The 23,823-nt window shown below is 31.7% G+C and overlaps 1 protein-coding gene across 2 annotated transcripts in view; it reads left to right on the top strand.

Annotated features, from left to right (window-relative positions):
* The window catches only part of LOC131853261 (proton-coupled amino acid transporter-like protein pathetic), a 71,797-nt gene that overhangs the window by 20,277 nt on the left and 27,697 nt on the right, over window positions 1-23,823 (top strand). Inside the window, exon 1 of one of the 2 annotated variants that reach the window (XM_059204106.1) lies at window positions 17,771-17,876. The exons of the other annotated variant lie outside the window; for it this stretch is intronic. The gene's annotated coding sequence lies outside the window, so the exon portion shown is untranslated. Of the gene's footprint in view, window positions 1-17,770; window positions 17,877-23,823 lie in introns of those variants that run through there. 2 annotated transcript variants of the gene reach the window in all.

Genomic DNA, 23,823 nt, shown 5'->3' with positions numbered 1-23,823 from the left:
TTTTCTTACTTTCAACTTGAGGCTCTACTTATAATTTGATTATCAGATAATTATGTATTTATTTATATATAATATTTATATATTTATGTTTATATTTATACATTTATTTATGTATGTTTATTATTATTATTAATTTTTATTGAAATTTATATTTAAAATATTTTGCTTTATATTTATATATATCTTTTTTTTTTTTTAACATTACTCATTTATATTAGTGCACCGCCAACAATCTTTCTCTGCACCACTCATGGTTGACTGGTAGATAACGCCGCATGGTGTTAAGCCCGCCATATGTACCTACATGCTGTTTTTGTGCATTAAAGTTAAATAAATAAATAAAAAAAAAAAAATGTATATCAATTATCAATAATTGTGTCATCCTAAGAATATAAATATTTTTTATCGAATTCGCGACTATCTGAAATGAGGTCAAACTTCTAAACCATTGGGGTCCAAACATTTATATAAATCTATACAAGTAAATAAAATTGTAGTGTCTGTCTGTAATTTCAAATTAATTGCTTTTCACTGATTATATTAAATGTATATACGGCATTTACATCAAAAACAAAATTGTATCTGTCTGTCTCTATGTCTGTTTGTTTGTTCTTACAAATGTCCGAAACGGCTGGACCGATATTGACGGGATTTTCACTCACATAGGTAATGTTATAAGAAGAAACTTAAACCACTTTTATTTAGAAAATTATTTATATTGCGAACGAAGTAGCGGATAGCATCATATATATATATATATATATAAACACCTCTTTGGGCACTTTGTTGATCACGCCACAACCTAAACACTTGCTGATTCCACCTTTTGCACTGAATAACTTCACACCTATCGCGTATATCTCAGGCGGTATGGCAACGTCGCATTCTATTTTGCGATGTGGCCATATATATTCGTCGATAGTACGATATACTCGACACATTTTTTACTAATAATTCGTGCATGACTGGCTCCGAACGGCTAAATTTTTGGTATACACAAAGACTTTTTGGCTCTGAATATATTTCAAAAATCAATTAATTATGTTGATCACTTTATATACTCGTCCTTACTGCGATACTTATTTTCATCCGAATATATATAGATACCGTAACGGTCTATCAATTATGAATTTATTAATTTACTAATCTAGATATTTTATATTCGCAATGCTCCATACATAGTAACTCCACCGTTGCAGGGGGAGCACCGTACACCGCACCCCGCGCACACAAACAAATTAGATATTTTTTGAATACACAACGACTTTTTGGCTCTGTATATATATTTCAAAAATCAATTAATTGTGTTGATCACTTTATATACTGGTCCTTACTGCGATACTTATTTTAATCCGAATATATATAGATACCGTAACGGTCTATCAATTATGAATTTACTAATCTAAATATTTTATATTCGCAATGCTCCATACATGCAAGCTCCAGCAACGGTGGAGGCAGGGGGGAGCACCGTACACCGCACCCCGCGCACACAAACAAATTAGAATAAATTAAATTCATAAGAATATTCATATATTTCGACTGCCTCGGTGGTCACACCGCTTTACATCCGATGGTCGCGGTGCAAACATTTGTACTCATCGGTCATCGATTGTTTTCATCGGTCTGGGTGTTTTATATGTATTTACAAAATAAAAATATCTATTTATATCAGTTCAGTATCAATCTGTGTTAATTGTCCAGGGCTATTTATTATATTTTTATAAACGGTTATCTTTTTCCATCGCACCGCTCGCTATCGACAGTGAAATCATAGAAATGTCACTCTAAAAACAAAAATAGTTTTGTGTTTTGTATTTCAAATACTAAATGCAAAATAGGTATTTTCAAAATAAAGTACCTTTTGAATTTTTGTCCAAACCACAGATATTTTAGGTATATCAATCATTACATAGTGTAGTATAAAACAAAGTCGCTGTCGCATCTAACAGTACATAAATAAAGAAAGAAGACTTTTTGGCTCTGATACCGTAACGGTCTATCAATTATGAACTAAATAGTTGAATAAAACTGAATAAGCAGTTGCTCCACTCTATAGGTACTGCGTCGTCGTCGTATGGTGTTCATTTTTTCACTCGTTTTGGCGCCAAGAGAGGGTCACATAGTCGTGGTCAAGTTAAGAACTTATAATTTAATTTTGATAACAATAGATACAAGTAAAAAGTAGGTATTATATTAATGTACGTAAGTACTGTACTTAAAAAATTTATTCTTTATTGTACATTTGAAAAACTTAACACTTAACACTAGTACACGTACTTACTGCCATTTTCTCTTAAAGACGTCCAGAGAAGCACTATTTATCAAATACGCGGGGTGCACCGACCTTTGACCTTATAACAGCCGATTCGCGCGTAACGAATTACATTGCTACTTTTTGGTATTTTATAGTGGATATATCACTATAAAATATTATTATTTCTTTAGATTATGACATAATAACATAGTTTACATGATTTTAAGGGAAACATACGATAAAAAAAATTAAAAGATGTAAAATGTAAAAGATAAAAAATGGTTATTGTTGGTTATCCTTAAGAGATAGACATATACCATCGCGGACTTTTTTGTTGACCTTATATTGATACATCTCAAAGCACTAGACAATACGCATTTTCATTAAACAGTAGTGTATTTTTATTTATTTATTTAACTTTAATGCACAAAAAAAATTGTACACGTGGCGGACTCAATATCTTGCCTCGTTAATTACTAGGCAACTATGAGTGGTGCAGAGAAAGATTATTGGCGGCGCACTAATATAAATAAGAAATGTCAAAAAAAGATATATAAATACAAAGCAAAATATAAATTTTTATAAAAAAGTAACAATATACATACATAAATATATATGTAAATATAACCCATAAATGTATAAATATTCTATATAAATAAATACATAATGATCCGATAATCAAATTATAAGTACAGTCTCAAATTGAAAGTAAGAAAAACAGAAAATATAGAGAGAACTATAGGGATATAACAGAAAGATGTGAAAAAAGGAGAAGGACAGTAAAAAAGTTACAAATTTAAATAATGTTCCCGCAATTTCTATTTAAATGAATTTATTACATTATTATATATATTAGGCATACGACTAGCCTTGTGACTGTTACTTTTTTTTAATCTATACATGTAAATAAAATTGGTGTGTCTGTTTGTAATATTGAAATAACCGTTTTTTACTACTTGCATATGAATATAAATACGGTACATACACCAAAATAACATATTTTACAAGTTTTGTCTGTCTGTCTGTCTGTTGGTTCCGGCTAATCTCTGAAATAGCTGGACCGATTTTGACGGGACTTTTTTTGCCAAGTAGCTGATGTAATAAGGAGTAACTTACGCTACTATTATTTTAGAAAAATAAAATAAAATTTCACGCGGACGATGTCGTTGGGGCCAACTAGTCTATAGATATACCGAGATTTAATGTTTATGTTGCTATTATGTTGTTGACAAAATTTTACTGTAATGTTACTATTACGTTATCCTACACAATTTGTATTATTTTGGATGAATAAATAAATAAATTAATAATAATCTATACATCTATACATATAAATAAAATTGGAGTGTCTGTTTGTAATATTGAAATAACCGTTTTTTACTACATGCATATGAATATATATAAGGTACATATACCAAAATAACATATTTTACAATTTTTGTCTGTCTGTTTGTTCCGGCTAATCTCTGAAATGGCTGGACCGATTTTGACGGGACTTTTTTTGGCAGGTAGCTGATGTAACAAGGAGTAACTTAGGTTACTTTTATTTTAGAAAAATAAAGTTAAAAACCACGTGGACGAAGTCGCGGGAACAGCTAGTGTATAATATATTAGAGATACCTACGTGTTTTTTTATTGATGATTAGCTGTACACGGGATTTCGTCCGTGTGGAATTTCACTTTATTTTTCTAAAATATAAGAAGTTAAATTCCACGCGGACGAAATCGCGTGTACAGCTAGTTGTCGGTAGTCTAGCGATTTATCTAGCACACCGCTTTGATTCCTGCTTGGTGGTCGAGGGTTCGATTCCTCGCACGCTGCAAACATTTGTATTCATGAGTATGATTGTTTGTAACGGTCTGGGTGTTTTCTATGTATAGATAATATATATGTATTTACGAAAAAAATCTTTGTATTTATATCAGTTGTCTAGTACCCATAACATAATCTTCAGCTAGCTTAACTTGGGTCTAGATGAAGCTGTGTGAATTGTCCTGTGATTACTATTATTACTATAATGAATCTTTTCAAATCAGCCGATGTTTATTTTTGCCATAATACGTGCTGTTACCATGTGATAATATTACGTACGTACTTATTACTGTTTTAAATGTAATGCGTTCATTATTTATATTTCCTTTGAATTAAAGACAAATGTATATATATATATATATATATATATACACTTGCACACTTAGTTGATCCAGCCACGATCCGTAGATATTGCTGATTCCACTGTCTCTCTCTTTCTACCACTATAACGGTAGCGTGGCGGAACGGCAACATGTTGCCGTTCCGCGTTCTACCACTATCTTTGTATTCTAATATGCGATGTTGCCGTTCCGACCGAGACCATGCGTTGTTGCCAAATGTATTCGTCAATAGTAGTAGATACCTATACTCGATATATATTTTTTCAACAATTTACTGCAATAGTGAATCCGTATCGGCAAAATTTTTTAAATGCACAAAGATTTTTTGGCTCTGAATATATTTAAAAATCATTTACTTGTGTGTTGATGAATTTATATACTAGTACATGAAGTACCTAATACTTGTTTTGATTTGAATAGGTAGCGATATTATGAATTTATTATACGTAATCTAAAGATTTTGACGAAATAAAAGTAATTAGTTATCTGTTAACCTTGACTTCATGTTGGCACCAGTATTATCAGATGATGAACATACTCTTCGAAAACTTACAACAGAAATATCGTGTTTGGACTCATTAGATAGGTCTCGATGAATAGAGTTTAAAAAACTTAAAATAAATGGTAAATTAGAAATAATGTATAAATACCCCTTACGTAAAATTCAACCACTTTAAAACTTAATAATAATAATTAGGAAAAGAGCAAAGCTATAAATGCACTGAAAGTTATTGATGCCTTCCACACAATATTTTCAGTATTAAACAACTCTGTTTGTTCAGTAAAAGTGTAAATACACTGGTAACCTTTAATCATATTTTATATGCAAACATTACATATGCAAACCCTAAAGTTTTATTTCAGAATGGCCAGTAGTTTTGAAGAACTAAGTCTTTGAAATTGTACGTGTAACTTATATATATACTAGTTTTTTCACCATAACAAGCAACACCAATATGGCCTAGTTAGTAGTGTACCTGTGTACCAATACCACATTACCACACAGACACTCCGAGTTCGAATTTCTTTCCGTCCGTTTACTTTTATTATTTATTTTTTTGTTTTTTTTTTTAAATTTAATATTTTAATAATCAGTTTAATTTATACGACTATTAATTTATAATAAAAATGTAGTTAAGCATTAAATTAATTTTACTAGTTAGGAATGTACCTGTGTACCAACTTACCACACAGCCATCCCGGGTTCGATTCCTACCATTGGCTTTTTTTTGTTATTTTTTTTAAAGTAATATTTAAAATTAACTATTTTAATAATTAAATGAATTTAATCGATAAAAACGTCGTTAAGTATTAAATTAATTTTAAGTGATATTAACTATTATCACAGATAACATAATATTACATACTATTATATTATGCATAAAAAATATTTTGTGATAAATACATTTAAAATGTTTTACTTGTTGTGTTAATTATTTATAAGATCTTACTTTAATTGTTAGCTGCTTTACAATTTAGAAAGTATAATAGGTAATGTAAATTAAAATCAATTTAATACTTAACGAAGTTTTGTTCGATTAAATTCATTTAATTATTAAAATAGTTAATTTAAAATATAAAATAAAGACAAAACAAAAAAAAAATCGGTGGCGGGAATCGAACCTTGAGCGTCCGTTTGGTAAGTTGATTTGAAATTCAAAGGCTTATTTCTTCGAAATTACTGGTCATTTTGAAATAATACTTAGGGTTCGCATACCCTTATCGGATACTACTACTACACGGAGTCTCGTCAAAATAAAATATCTAGGTTAGGTATAATAAATTCATAATTAATAGACCGTTACGGTATCTGTATACATTCGGATCAAAACAAGTACTATGAAATAAGAACGAGTATATAAATTGATATTGAGTTTTGAAATATATTCAGAGCCAAAAAGTCTTCTTTCTTTATTTATGTACTTGTTAGATGCGACAGCGACTTTGTTTTATACTATACTATGTAATGATTGATATACCTAAAATAAATAAAATATCTGAGGTTTGGACAAAAACTCAAAAGGTAATTTATTTCGTAAAAGTATTTTGAAAATACTTATTTTGCTTTTAGTGTTATAGTACTTTAAGTGTTATATTTTAAGTAACAATGTTTAATTATAATTAATAATAATACTGCACCAACACTCCGATCGTGCAAAAAATTTTGCTGTTTCTTTATTTTTTAGTTCAATTAGTGGTCTACCTAAGTATTGGGCTAAGGGGGGGGAGAGTCATGGCCTCCCATGACTCCCAAGACCTCCATGACGCTCCCCCTTGGATCCGCCGTTGCGTCTTCTCTTCATTCGCTCAGTAACGTTGTTACAAAAGGAAAAATTCCCGTCCAAAAAATAACAAGTATTGAGGTTTGATCTGGAGTCACGTTACTCCAGACTGATTTCTATAAATATTTAGATTAGATAGACTATTATTCTTGAAATACTAGCTAGACATTATTAAGTTACTGTAGCCATAATGTAGTAGCCCAAACGTGCCAATGAGGAAGCCCTTGGCAAATGCTGCGCCCTGATTGGCCTGTTTGAATTGGATCAAGAAGTGGTCGTATGCCAAAAAGGTGGATTTGTATAAAATCGTGTATAAATCGCTTAATTATTATTATTACCCGTCGTGACAGTTGTGGCTCAAAACGGATCAACATTTATATATGGTCAGCTGGCATTAGATCAACAAAAGGCCTCCGGATCAACAAGTGAAAATGGATCAACAAAAAACTACCTATACGGCACGTCTGAGCCACAAAGTGCCCAAGGGGATATTTATATATATATATATATATATGTATATATATATATATATATAAACACCTCTTTGGGCACTTTGTTGATCACGCCACAACCTAAACACTTGCCGATTCCACCTTTTGCACTGAATAACTTGACTCCTATCGCGTATATCTCAGGCGGTATGGCAACGTCGCATTCTATTTTGCGATGCGGCCATATATATTCGTCGATAGTACGATATACTCGACACTTTTTTTACTAATAATTCGTGACTGAATGGCTCCGAACGGCTAAATTTTTGGTATACACAAAGACTTTTTGGCTCTGAATATATTCCAAAAATCAATTAATTATGTTGATCACTTTATATACTCGTCCTTACTGCGATACTTACTTTCATCCGAATATATATAGATACCGTAACGGTCTATCAATTATGACTTTATTAATTTACTAATGTAGATATTTTATATTCGCAATGCTCCATACATGCAAGCTCCAGCAACGGTGGAGGCAGGGTCCCCCCTGCACCGTACACCGCACCCCGCGCACACAAACAAATTAGATATTTTTTGAATACACAAAGACTTTTTGGCTCTGTATATATATTTCAAAAATCAGTTAATTGTGTTGATCACTTTATATACTGGTCCTTACTGCGATACTTATTTTAATCCGAATATATATAGATACCGTAACGGTCTATCAATTATGAATTTACTAATCTAGATATTTTATATTCGCAATGCTCCATACATGCAAGCTCCAGCAACGGTGGAGGCAGGGGGAGCACCGTACACCGCACCCCGCGCACATAAACAAATTAGAATAAATTAAATTCATAAGATTATTTATATATTTCGACTGCCTCGGTGGTCACACCGCTTTACATCCGATGGCCGCGGGTTCGATTTCTCGCACGATGCAAACATTTGTACTCATCGGTCATCGATTGTTTTCATCGGTCTGGGTGTTTTATATGTATATTATATATGTATTTACAAAATAAAAATATCTATTTATATCAGTTCAGTATCAGTCTGTGTTAATTGTCCAGGGTTATTTATTATATTTTTATAAACGGTTATCTTTTTCCATCGCACCGCTCGCTATCGACAGTGAATTCATAGAAATGTCACTCTAAAAACAAAAATAGTTTTGTGTTTTGTATTTCAAATACTAAATGCAAAATAGGTATTTTCAAAATACTTTTTAAAAATTAAGTACCTTTTGAATTTTTGTCCAAACCTCAGATATTTTATTTATTTTAGGTATATCAATCATTACATAGTAATATAAAAACAAAGTCGCTGTCGCATCTAACAGTACATAAACAAAGAAAGAAGACTTTGGCTCTGATACCGTAACGGCCTATGAATTATGAATTTATTATACCTAATCTAGATATTTTATATTCGCAATGCTACGTACATTGTAATATCCGCCTCCATTCATTGTAACGGTGGAGGGACTAAATAGTTGAATAAAACTGAATAAGCAGTTGCTCCACTCTATAGGTACTGCGTCGTCGTCGTATGCTGTTCATTTTTTCACTCGTTTTGGCGCCAAGAGAGGGTCACATAGTCGTGGTCAAGTTAAGAACTTATAATTTAATTTTGATAACAATAGATACAAGTAAAAAGTAGGTATTATATTAATGTACGTAAGTACTGTACTTAAAAATATTTATTCTTTACTGTATGTACATTTGAAAAACTTAACACTTAAGGACTTGTACATATACACGTACATACTGCCATTTTCTCTTAAAGACATCCAGAGAAGCACTATTTATCAAATACGCGGGGTGCACCGACCTTTGACCTTATAACACCTGATTCGCGCGTAACGAATTACATTGCTACTTTTTGGTATTTTATAGTGGATATGTCACTATAAAATATTATTATTTCTTTAGATTATGACATAATAACATAGTTTACATGATTTTAAGGGAAACATACGATAAAAAAAAATCCCGTAAAATGTAAAAGATAAAAAATGGTTATTGTTGGTTATCCTTAAGAGATAGACATATACCATCACGGACTTTTTTGTTGACCTTATTTTGATACATCTCAAAGCACTAGACAACACGCATTTTCATTAAACAGTATTGTATTTTTTTATTTCTTTAACTTTAATGCACAAAAAAATTTGTACATGTGGCGGACTTAATATTTTGCCGCGTTATTTACCAGGCAACCATGAGTGGTGCAGCGAAAGATTATTGGCGGTGCACTAATATAAATAAGAAATGTCAAAAAAAGATTTATAAAGATAATAAAGATAAGCAAAATATACATTTCTATAAAAAAATAACAATATACATACATAAATATATATCTAAATATAACCCATAAATGTATAAATATTATATATAAGTAAATACATAATGATCCGATAATCAAATTATAAGTACAGTCTCAAATTGAAAGTAAGAAAATCAGAAAATATAGAGAGAACTATATGGATATAACAGAAAGATGTGAAAAAAGGAGAAGGACAGTAAAAAAGTTACAAATTTAAATAATGTTCCCGCAATTTCTGTTTAAATGAATTTATTACATTATTATATATATTAGGCATACGACTAGCCTTATGACTGTTACTTTTTTTTAATCTATACATCTATACATGTAAATAAAATTGGAGTGTCTGTTTGTAATATTGAAATAACCGTTTTTTACTACTTGCATATGAATATAAATACGGTACATACACCAAAATAACATATTTTACAAGTTTTGTCTGTCTGTCTGTCTGTTTGTTCCGGCTAATCTCTGAAATAGCTGGACCGATTTTGACGGGACTTTTTTTGGCAAGTAGCTGATGTAATAAGGAGTAACTTACGCTACTGTTATTTTAGAAAAATAAAATAAAATTTCACGCGGACGAAGTCGCTGGGGCCAGTTAGTCTATAGATATACCGAGATTTAATGTTTAAGTTGCTATTATGTTGTTGACAAAATTTTACTGTAATGTTACTATTACGTTATCCTACACAATTTGTATTATTTTGGATGAATAAATAAATAAATAAATAATAATCTATACATCTATACATTTAATAAAAATTGGAGTGTCTGTTTGTAATATAGAAAAAACCGTTTTTTACTACATGCATATGAATATAAATACGGTACATACACCAAAATAAAATATTTTACAATTTTTGTCTGTCTGTCTGTTTGTTCCGGCTAATCTCTGAAATGGCTGGACCGATTTTGACGGGACTTTTTTTGGCAGGTAGCTGATGTAATAAGGAGTAACTTAGGCTACTTTTATTTTAGAAAAATAAAGTTAAAAACCACGTGGACGAAGTCGCGGGAACAGCTAGTGTATAATATATTAGAGATACCTACGTGTTTTTTTATTGATGACTAGCTGTACACGGGATTTCGTCCGTGTTGAATTTAACTTTATTTTTCTAAAATATAAGAAGTTAAATTCCACGCGGACGAAGTCGGGTGTACAGCTAGTTGTCGGTAGTCTAGCGATTTAGCTAGCACACTGCTTTGATTCCTGCTTGGTGGTCGAGGGTTCGATTCCTCGCACGCTGCAAACATTTGTATTCATGAGTATGATTGTTTGTAACGGTCTGGGTGTTTTCTATGTATAGATAATATATATGTATTTACGAAAAAAAAACTTTGTATTTATATCAGTTGTCTAGTACCCATAACATAATCTTCAGCTAGCTTAACTTGGGTCTAGATGAAGCTGTGTGAATTGTCCTGAGATTACTATTATTACTATAATAAATCTTTTCAAATCAGCCGATGTTTATTTTTGCCATAATACGTGCTGTTACCATGTGATAATATTACGTACGTACTTATTAAACTATTAACTTATTATTAAATTGTTTGTAACGGTCTGGGTGTTTTCTATGTATAGATAATATATATGTATTTACGAAAAAAATCTTTGTATTTATATCAGTACCCATAACATAATCTTCAGCTAGCTTAACTTGGGTCTAGATGAAGCTGTATGAATTGTCCTGAGATTACTATTATTATTAATTGGTACACAGGTAAACTACTAACTAGGCCATATTGGTGTTGTTTGTTATGGTGAAAAAACTAGTAGGTATATATATAAGTTACACGTACAATTTCAAAGACTTATTTCTTGAAAACTACTGGCTATTCTGAAATAAAACTTTAGTGTTTGTATATGTAATGTTTGCATATAAAATATGATTAAAGGTTACCAGTGTATTTACACTTTTACTGAACAAACAGAGTTGTTTAATACTGAAAATATTGTGTGGAAGGCATCAATTACTTTCAGTGCATGTATAGCTTTTCTCTTTTCCTAATTATTATTATTATTAAGTTTAAAGTGGTTGAATTTTACGTAAGGGGTTTTTATACATTATTTCTAATGTACCATTTATTTTAAGTTTTTTAAACTCTATTCATCGAGACCTATCTAATGAGTCCAAACACGATATTTCTGCTGTAAGTTTTCGAAGAGTATGTTCATCATCTGATAATACTGGTGCCAGCATGAAGTCAAGGTTAACAGATAACTAATTACTTTTATTTCGTCAAAATCTTTAGATTACGTATAATAAATTCATAATATCGCTACCTATTCAAATCAAAACAAGTATTAGGTACTTCATGTACTAGTATATAAATTCATCAACACACAAGTAAATGATTTTTAAATATATTCAGAGCCAAAAAATCTTTGTGCATTTAAAAAAAATGCCGATACGGATTCACTATTGCAGGAAATTGTTGAAAAAATATATATCGAGTATAGGTATCTACTACTATCGACGAATACATTTGGCAACAACGCATGGTCTCGGTCGGAACGGCAACATCGCATATTAGAATACAAAGATAGTGGTAGAACGCGGAACGGCAACATGTTGCCGTTCCGCCACGCTACCGTTATAGTGGTAGAAAGAGAGAGACAGTGGAATCAGCAATATCTACGGATAGTGGCTGGATCAACTAAGTGTGCAAATGTAAGTATATATATATATATATATATATACTTACATTTGTCTTTAATTCAAAGGAAATATAAATAATGAACGCATCACATTTAAAACAGTAATAAGTACGTACGTAATATTATCACATGGTAACAGCACGTATTATGGCAAAAATAAACATCGGCTGATTTGAAAAGATTTATTATAGTAATAATAGTAATCTCAGGACAATTCACACAGCTTCATCTAGACCCAAGTTAAGCTAGCTGAAGATTATGTTATGGGTACTAGACAACTGATATAAATACAAAGTTTTTTTTCGTAAATACATATATATTATCTATACATAGAAAACACCCAGACCGTTACAAACAATCATACTCATGAATACAAATGTTTGCAGCGTCCGAGGAATCGAACCCTCGACCACCAAGCAGGAATCAAAGCGGTGTGCTAGATAAATCGCTAGACTACCGACAACTAGCTGTACACGCGACTTCGTCCGCGTGGAATTTAACTTCTTATATTTTAGAAAAATAAAGTTAAATTCAACACGGACGAAATCCCGTGTACAGCTAGTCATCAATAAAAAAACACGTAGGTATCTCTAATATATTATACACTAGCTGTTCCCGCGACTTCGTCCACGTGGTTTTTAACTTTATTTTTCTAAAATAAAAGTAGCCTAAGTTACTCCTTATTACATCAGCTACCTGCCAAAAAAAGTCCCGTCAAAATCGGTCCAGCCATTTCAGAGATTAGCCGGAACAAACAGACAGACAGACAAAAATTGTAAAATATGTTATTTTGGTGTATGTACCGTATTTATATTCATATGCAAGTAGTAAAAAACGGTTATTTCAATATTACAAACAACAGGCTTCAACATTCTCAAGTACCATAAAAAAGATGTTTTTATTAAAAACAAGGTGTTCCCGCGACTTCGTCCGCGTGGAATTTAACTTTATTTTTCTAAAATAAAAGTAACCTAAGTTACTCCTTATAAATCAGCTACCTGCCAAAAAAAAGTACCGTCAAAATCGGTCCAGCCATTTCAGAGATTAGCCGGAACAAACAGACAGACAGACAGACAGACTAAAATTATAAAAATAGTTATTTTGGTATATGTACCTTATATATATTCATATGCATGTAGTAAAAAACGGTTTTTTCAATATTACAAACAGACACTCCAATTTTTATTAAATGTATAGATGTATAGATTATTATTTATTTATTTATTTATTTATTCATCCAAAATAATACAAATTGTGTAGGATAACGTAATAGTAACATTACAGTAAAATTTTGTCAATAACATAATAGCAACTTAAACATTAAATCTCGGTATATCTATAGACTAGCTGGCCCCAGCGACTTCGTCCGCGTGAAATTTTATTTTATTTTTCTAAAATAACAGTAGTGTAAGTTACTCCTTATTACATCAGCTACTTGCCAAAAAAAGTCCCGTCAAAATCGGTCCAGCTATTTCAGAGATTAGCCGGAACAAACAGACAGACAGACAGACTGTACTATGCTATACTATGTATTGATTGATATACCTAAAATAAATATAATATCTGAGGTTTGAACAAAAACTCAAAGGGTAATTTATTTTGAAAAAGTATTTTGAAAATACCTATTTTGCTTTTAGTGTTATAGTACTTTAACTGTTATGTTTTAAGTAACAATGTTTAATTATAATTAATACTACTGCACCAACACTCCGATCGTGCAAAAAAATTTGCTGTTTCATTATTTTTTAGTTCAATTAGTGGTCTACCTAAGTTCTGGGCTAAGGGGGGGAGAGTCATGACGCCCCCATGACTCCCATGACCTCCATGACGCTCCCCCTGGATCCGCCGTTGCGTCTTCTCTTTATTCGCTCAGTAACGTTGTTACAAAAGAAAAGATTCCCATCCAAAAAATAACAAGTATTGAGGTTTGATCTGGAGTCACGTTACTCCAGACTGATTTCTATAAATATTTAGATTAGGTAGACTATTATTTTTGAAATACTAGCTAGACATTATTAAGTTACTGTAGCCATAATGTAGTAGCCCAAACGTGCCAATGAGGAAGCCCTTGGCAAATGCTGCACCCTGATTGGCCCGTTTGAATTGGATCAAGAACTGCTCGTATGCCAAAAAGGTGGATTTGTATAAAATCGTGTATAAATCGCTTAATTATTATTATTACTCGTCGTGACAGTTGTGGCTCAAAACGGATCAACATTTATATATGGTCATCTGGCATTAGATCAACAAAAGGCCTCCGGATCAACAAGTGAAAAAGGATCAACAAAAAACTACCTATACGGCACGTCTGAGCCACAAAGTGCCCAAGGGGATATTTATATATATATATATATATATAACATTATCAAAGGTATAAGAAATAACTATGCAAAATTCATGAAATCAAGAACTACCTAAATGTCAAGAACAAAACACTCCTTAAGTGTTCACCTCAAGGCACTTGGGTTCACGGATAAATTCTTTTGGCAATCCCACAAAGCGATTCCACTTACTGTGATGGTGGGTTGGTACGAGAATAAATCATTCCAATGAAACCTTTTTCATACACATTTATCACAAAAGCGACGTGTACGTAAAATGTCTGAATTTCAGAAAACAATTCTTCTCAATTGAGGTAATCCTCCGATATTTCATGATCATTTAAAAAAAATCTTACCTACACAGGTATATCTGTATAAAACATGATTGATTTGTTAACGTACTTTTTAAACTACAAATTATTATAAAGCAGAAATAAAAAAAAATAGGTATATTTTATAATTAAAAAGAATAAATAAATAGGAATGCAAATTCATTTTAGCCACGTATATAAAACCTTGATTAACGGGTAATGTAATAAATATTAAAAAGTCGAAATACCTAAATCATCGGAAAAAATAATCGCGGCCAACGGAAGTATAGCGGTGTGCTAAATACACCGCTTTACTTCCGATGGTCACGAGTTCGATTCCTCGCACGATGCAAACATTTGTATTCTTAAGTATGAATATTAGTCTGGGAGTTTCCTATGTATATTTTTTTCTAGGCATAATAATGGAATGGTTCACCCACCTGCGCTAACGGTTTTCGCTGGCGGGGCTCCAGTGGAGGATAATATGATGAGCATGAGGTCAGGTCAGTTAGCCCTTCGTGACAATTTCACCAGGAATTTATCACAATGGTTTCCAGGGGGAACCACGTGGAGGTCGACCTGGCATGGTACATTTCCTAGCAATGGGGTCAACAGTCCACATTACTAACAATCTCCTATGTATATTATGTTTATCTATTTACAAAAGAAATCTAATTATTTATATCAGTAGTCTAATACCTGTATCACAAGTTCTGCTTACCGTGGGACTAGATGGCGCTGTGTTAATTGTCCATGATTATTAATTTCAATATACAATAGTGGAAACTGCAAACATGCACAGCAATTTAACCATTAACTTAGCTACTCAAATTTAAAATACATACAGATTCAATTAAATTAATAATTATCTATGACAAAAACTACTATAGACAATGTACTGTCGCTAAAATTGATGATAACAGCACATAAGTAACTAAATAATACAGTTTACTCTTCTACAATTACTATGCCGTAAACGACAATTGTCACTTGTTAATCTCCCACGGCTTACGGAGACGGTATGTTCAAGTAATTTGCCAACTAGTACAATAAAAATTACAGCATACAGGTTGCTCTTGTTTAAAATATAATCATTATCAAAACAAATCAAATCAAATCGAAACAAATCTTATGAACGTGAAGTTCTGTTTACAGACTTATTGGTAACCAGCTAAAGCCTGCGACTTTGTCCACGTGGTATTTGTAATTCCTCCGATTGACATTTTTAACCTTCTATTTTTTTTTTTGTGGATAATGGAATGGTGCACCCGCCTGCGCTAACGGTTTACGCTGGCGGGGCACCAGTGGAGGATGATAAGATGAGCATGTGGTCAGGTCAGTTAGCCCATCGTGACAAAGTCACCAGGAATTTAACACGATGGTTTCCAGGGAGTACCGCTTGGAGGTCGACCTGAAATGGTACATTGCTAGTAATTCCTCCGATTGACATTTTTAACCTTCTATTGTAGTGAACTCGACCGACACGATCATTAAATAAAAGAAAAAGGTGTTTACAGACTTATTGGTAATTACTAACAACATGTGGGGGAAGGATTATTAGTAATGTGCACTGATAAACACATTGCTATTGCTAGCAATCAATCGTGATGGTTTCTCCTGGAAAACATCATGATAAATTCCTGGTGAATTTGTCCCGATGAGCTAACTGACCTGACCTCACGTTCATCTTACCTTACGGTACCCTGGTAGCGTAAACCGTTAGCGCAGACGGGTGCACCAATCCATTATCATCCATTACAAAAACAATAAAATGTATTAAGTATAATATGCCGAGGTAGACTTTGTAAAAAGTGGTCAGCGTGGGCACAGATAAGATAATATTACATAGCGTAGGTATCTCAGTTTTAGCTATTTCCGGCGGCAAGCAGCTTGCTCTGTCAACAATTTTTGAGTGAGATTTGACAGTGACATTACGAGATAAGAAGCATGATATCATAGTCCTCTAGATTTCAAAAGCATGAGTGGTATTATGTGCATTATGATGTGATGTCCGTTTTGCGAATTGTGTGAAAGATGATATGGTTAGAAAGGGAGTAAATAACGAGATGACTGCGAACAGAGAAAAACATATTACGCCGACGCCAAATAAATGGGATAAGGAAGAAGAAGATGATAATGTTCGTGGTGCGAATTATATTTTTTACAATTTATATTTTTAATCATTATTTTATATGTATGTTAATCTATAAGGTATTTATATTAAGTAGCCTAAAATAAATAAATAAAAAAAGAAAAACGTGCTGCATTTCAAGTATTTATAATACTTGAATTGTGTTAAAATTTATAGTTATTATAATTATCGAATTGTGTCGGCTATATTATTTTAGGTGTAAAACATATCTACAAAACTTAATAAGGAAAACTTAGGTTTTTCTCTATACATTCTTTTCTTTTGAAATTATGTCAATCTGCTTGTGTGTTTGTTACTTTTTAGGATTATATATCTTAATGGATCTTATTGAAATGCTATATTCAGACATAGACTATTTTTATATATATATATAGAAAATCTCCTATGCTTCTAGAGACAAAAATTAATACTTATTACCTATTATAATACGAGTAATACCTACTTAGTATATCGGGGGAAAGGGCATTGTTTAATAATTAAGATTAATAACCCCATTCCTGGTATTGTACCAAGTCTGGTTGACCTCTAAGTGGTTCCCCCTGGAAACCATCGTAATAAATTCATGGTGAATTTACCACGGTGAGTCAGCTGACCTGACCTCATGCTCACCTTATCATCCTCCACTAATACCCTGCCAGCGTAAGCCGTTAGCGTAGACGGGTGCACCATTCCATTATCATCCATAAGGAAAAAAACTGAAATAAAAAGGATTATTATTCTTAGCATTCAATCAAATTACTTTTAGCATTGGATCTGTAAAATGTTAACAGCCTGTATATACAACACGTTCTCTTGTGAAGCCGTCGCATGCGCCGATTAGTATTCGACCTGCGGCAATGAGGCCGCACACACGAGATAATAGATAACAGTAACAGATTCATCTCCAGTGATAACAAACGAGCTTCATCAATCATCATTTAGTGAAGCGACAGTGATTTTTACAATTAACAATTCGGTCCGTTGGTGAGTTTAGATAGCGATAGATTTGTTTTTTTTAATTGCTGTTGTTATTTGTTAATGCGTTAATTAATTTAGACACCATATGTATGAGATAACTAATTGTGAATATTTATAATTTGTATTTACCTATACATAATACTAGCTGCACCCGCGGTTTCACCTGCATGAAATATACAACCTATGTGTTATTCTGAAGTATAAGTTACATTACTGTAAAGTTTCATCAACATCTGTTCCGTAGTTTTTGCTTGAAAGACAAACATCCATCCATACTCACAAACTTTCGCGTTTATAATTATAACAAGATTGCTAAGGAAATGCAACCTTTATTAGAGGTCAAATTTTTAGGAAATTATTTTTTTTATTATTGAATACATGTGAGACAATAGAGCTAGATGGTAGTATGTATTCACTTTTCAATTAAAAATGTAGTTACAACGATTATTTTAAAGAGCAACACACAAGTTTTTTGCCTATACTTCTTGTGATGAGACAGCTTTCCAAATGAGCGGTAGATTAAGGCAAAGATAAATTAAATGCGTAAATTAAGTTTATTTAAATAAAGAATTTTCTATTCTATTCTATTCTAGAGTTAAAATTGTGATGCGAATACGACACAATACACAGTGATTATTATATTATTATTTTATATGTATTCTGTTTGTGTTTGTTATGTATGTATATACTTAATAATATATATTCATTTATATTTGGTAACCTAACATTGTAGAAATGTAAAGGACTGGACCAACGTTCTATGCTTTACCGGAGCCTCGTCCGAAAAAATATTAACGATTTGTCTAATTTTTATTATGTAAAGATTTAATAATATGAAATAATTACCTATATCCAGCTTTTATTAGACGGCAAACCAAAAAGAAGGATTTTAACCAGTATTTCTTGTTTTTTTTCGTAACTAGTTTGGTAAATAAGATTGCGCCTACCTGATATTAAATAGCAACCACTTACATACATAAACAGCAACATGATACCTATCACGTTATCAACCTGCGCCTGTGATAACATTTCTTGCCCTGAAGGCTATGATACCATGTCTCTTGCAGTCGTATCCTATCATGTACTGTAGTACTTATGTACTTCTTTCCATAGTATAATATATTCGTATAACGTCGCTTCCGTTGTCTGTTCGCTTAGGTACTACACAAAGGATTTTAATCCTGTATTTAGCAATAGGTAGAATTATTCAAAAGAAAGGTTTATATGTATATGTTACATGTAAACCCGTACGAAGCCTGGTCGGGTATCTAGCTTAAATATAAAAGAACTTCACGGAATTCTAAACATGTAGTAGAGAATAAAACTGATCTTATTGCGCATTCGTAAGTTATACAACATATTATAAAACAGTAAAATGTTGTTAAACATGCAGATTTAGCTTAAGGGGCTATTAAATTATCAACTATATAGGATTGTTGTGTACATTTTGAAGTAATAAATCTCTAAATAGTGTCTATGTCTATCTGTTTGTCTGTCTCTTTTTAAATAATTTAACGGTTTTTGATACGAATTTCTCTATTTCAGATACAGAAATTATAATAATATAAAATATATATATAATCTCAGGACAATTCACACAGTGCCATCTAGACCCAAGTTAAGCTAGCTAAAGCTTGTGTTATGGGTACTAGATAACTGATACAAATACATAGATTTTTTTTTAAATACATACATATTATACATATAAAATACCCAGACCGATATAAACAATCTTACTCATGAATACAAATGTTTGTGCCGTGCGAGGAATCGAACCCGCGACCATTAGACGTAAAGCGGTTTGCTAGACCGCTAGACCGGGTCGTATATTAATAGTGTATATATATGTTTGTTTGTATTCTATGAGGAGAACAATAAAGAATATTCATTTCATTTCACGTGTTTGAAATGAAATGAATATTCTTTATTGTTGACAATTAAAACGTAAAGCAGTATGTACAATCACTAGACAATAGGTAATCTATGAACACCGAGGTCGTCAAATAGAAAGAATATTTATTCAAGTAAACTTAAATGTAAGCTCTTTTAAATAGTCACATTTTTTTAACCTTTATTTTATACCACTATAATGACAAAGTAGCTTTCGACACAGCTGATGGTAATCGACTACCGTTATATATAGACGCCTGAATCACCAGTATGAGTTGCGCTTTGCCGATTCTAAAGAAATCTTCCCTATTCCCTTCTTACCTATACCCCATGCTATAGTCTCATACATGGGGTCATCATAAAGGCTAGGTAATGATGACGATAATGATTACCTAATATTCAACTCAGAAAAAACAAACGAAATCTTGGAATGACTGGTTTACTTATAAAAAGTAACGAAAATAATTCGAGAGAGATTAGAGAATTGAAACTGGTTGACTTAAAAATATCAAAAAATATTCTAAAGATTAGCTAATTGAAACAAACAAACTCTTCAGCTTTATGTATACATATATATATACATAAAGAGAGATTGTGTATGCTCGTATATGCCCTACATCTAGTCCAAGTTTCTACGATATTGCTTCTGTAGTTTAGTAAGCATTAACGTAGTATTTACGGTATCATATTTATAGAAAATGGATGTTTACATTTTAGAAATCGAACGTCATATATATTTTGTTATGTATTCGCAGTTGAAATTACAATAACTTTTATATATACACTAGCTGACCCGAATAAACCTTATTTTGACATATAAATTAATATCTCTATTAAGAAATTGGAGTTTTAAAAAGTAAAGTAGGAAAAATTTAGAGGTATGTATTTTTAATGTCGATTCATATATGAAATTAATTTTTAAAAAAAATATTAGAAAAATATAAAATACAGTTTTGGGGTGGTCACCTTTATCACTTAGGAGTAAGAAAAATAGTGTCAGTTCTATTCTCCGACCTAGTAATATATACAAAAAATTCATAGTTACATTGTCAAGCCCTTTCTTAGGAATTTTGTTACAAGCACTGTGACATGAGAATTTTATATATTAGATATGTTTCTAGGTCACATACCATTAGTAATATACAGACGTTTATGTAACTTTTAATTAAAATATTATACTTTAGTGAGAGCGTCGTAGGTTAGTGATTTAATACCCCACTTATGCCCTAAAAGACTTGAGTTTTAATCTGGCAAATATGAAAAAACTTGGTGTCAATTTGTATTTATGACTGATAAGCCGGTGGAGACACACCGATAGCAAAACTAAAGGTACAGTGAAATGTGTGCAATTTAAATATAGTTATACCCGAGGATACAGGATAGGCATAGATAGAGATAGACGTTGCAATTTAACTATAGATATTAAATAATGAAGAAGGGAATAGATGATGAAAGTTTCTGCAGACAATGTCGCCGGTATAAGCCTGTTCTATATAAAAACAAGCAATAAAGACGCTACTATTAAGTAATAATATATCGAATAAATTTTATAAGCATTTACGGTACTTCATATTAATTCACTAAGAAATCCGCGGGTTGCGAGTGGAATAAAAATATTCTTTCTTACATGAAAAAATACGGTTGAGATCGTAACAATAGCCGAGAAAATTGGTGGAAACGTGACCCGTTTCAGATATAATGTATTTGCTGAATCAATGTATTTTCATGATAAAATCTAATTCTTGTGGTTTCGAGGTCGAATTGCAAAAAAATCTATAAGTATTATATATATCTATTTAATCATGTCCGTCCGCATCCATTCACCCCTACGGGTATAATAGACTTGTAATAATATTATGAAATATTTGTAATGAAAAATCTTTTAATGTATCATATTGTTAATGGCCTCATTGGTCAGCGGTTTAGCGTACCCCTTTACATCCTATGGTCGCGGGTTCGATTCCTCGCACGGTGCAAACATTTGTATTCAGGATTTTTTGTATCAGTCTTGGTGTTTTCTATGTATTTACAAAAAAACAATATCTAAGTATTCATATTAGTTGGATAGTACCCATAACACAAGTTCTGCTTAGCGTGGGAATAGATGGCGCTGTATTAATTATCCAGGATTATTTATTTATATATTCTTTATTGCACTTTTAAATACAGTTCTAAACTTAAACATATACAAAGTGAGCAAAGGTGGACTTATCTCTAAGAGAGATCTCTACCAGTCAACCCAACAATGTGGCATAGCTAGTAGTGAGTAGGTAACACCTGTACAATTCTATTACGTTGAAATGTCCAAAAGTTGAGAATTATAAAACATTTAAAATTCAACAAATTAAATAAAGTTATATTACAATTATAATAAAATATACAATAACAAATAAAATAAACATTAACAAAAGTTATATATATATATTTACATACATATACTATTACTATAGATATATTACACAAAATACAAATAATAAAATACATGTTGAAACTAATCATAATAAGGTCGATAAATAGAGTGATTTCAACCTTTTCTTAAAACAACCAATTGATGGACTTTCCTGTATCTGTACTGGTAGTTTGTTCCATAACCGAGCAGCGCGAAATGAAAAGGAATTTCCTAAGAATTGAGACTTGCCAAGTGGAAGTTTTAACATTTTGGAGTGGTTTTGGCAAAGACGTCTAGGTCTAGTAGGAGGGGGCAAGAATTGAAATCGGGATTTAAGGTAAGCAGGAGCATTGGGATTATTAAGGATGTTATAGAGCATGGTCAGGATGTGCATATTATGTCGAAGGCGGATTGGGAGCCAATTTATTTATTATTTATTGTTAAAATTTTGTTCAACAACAAAATCGAGTAATATTTACTAAGTACTCGTATTAAATATACACTGTTGTATTAGGTTATATATTATCTATTTTTGACAGTTAGTTACATAAACATCTGACATTAATATTGTGACAATTGAATGTAAATCAAACATAAAGTAAAAACGTAATCATAAAAATAGATGAAGGATATACAAACAGGTAAAAGAACAAACGAATAGAATAATCGAATCAGTAATGTTCTCGTTATTACACTCGGCCGATTATTAGAAAACGCTTACAGAGGTTACATCCTTTGTTTTAGTAGATTGTATACCAAAGTATTAGAAATAGAATAGAACAATAAGAATAGAAAATCGTTTATTCAAATAAACTTAATTTAAGCACTTTTGAATAATCATAATTTTTTTTTAATAGAATAGAATAGAATAGAATAGAAAATCATTTATTCAAATAAACTTAATTTAAGCACTTTTGAATAGTCATAACAATTTGTTTTTTATCTACCACTCATTCGGAAAGCTGTCTCATCACAAGAAGAACGAGCAAGAAACTTGTGTATTGCTCTTTTAAATAATCCTTGTAAGTTCACAAATATACTTATGAATACAAATGTTTGTATTGTGCGAAAAATCGAATCTGTAACTATGAGAACTAAAGCGGTGTGTCTAACCGGAACGCAGCGTCGGAATGATATCAAACCAGACAGTGGTAACGAACGTATGTATGATATCCGTCGTAATCTTTTTCTTATATATAAAATTCTCGTGTCACAATGTTAGTTACCATACTCCTCCCAAATGGCTTGATCTATTTTTATGAAATTTTATATACATATTCAGTAGGTCTGAGAATCGGCAACTATCTATTTTTCATACCCCTAAGTGGTAAGGGATGGCGACCCCTAAATATATTTTTTGTATTTTTCGACATAATATTTTATTTTCATTTTATTATTATTTAAGATTGAAAAATACATACAACCTTAAATTTTCATTGATGCTATAAGTCGTTGATTTTCTTAACCATTAGTTCAATAATAATGTTAGTGGAACCATTATATTATCTGTGGTGGAACTAATGATTTCGAAAGTCTTAGTTCAATGACTTGAGGTCTATTTGTTGCATTCTTCAAGTAAAAATATCTTTATAAGAAAGAAAGAATGAAATAAATAAATAAAAGAAAGAAAGAATAAATATTTAACCAGTGCTTTTCAATAATGTTTGTAACATT

The sequence above is a fragment of the Achroia grisella genome, unplaced genomic scaffold, assembly GCF_030625045.1.
Source record: "Achroia grisella isolate CSIRO2021 unplaced genomic scaffold, CSIRO_AGI_Agris_v1 utg900, whole genome shotgun sequence".
NCBI classification, from domain to species: Eukaryota; Metazoa; Arthropoda; class Insecta; order Lepidoptera; family Pyralidae; genus Achroia; species Achroia grisella.
This window is presented reverse-complemented; position numbering and strand designations above follow the sequence as displayed.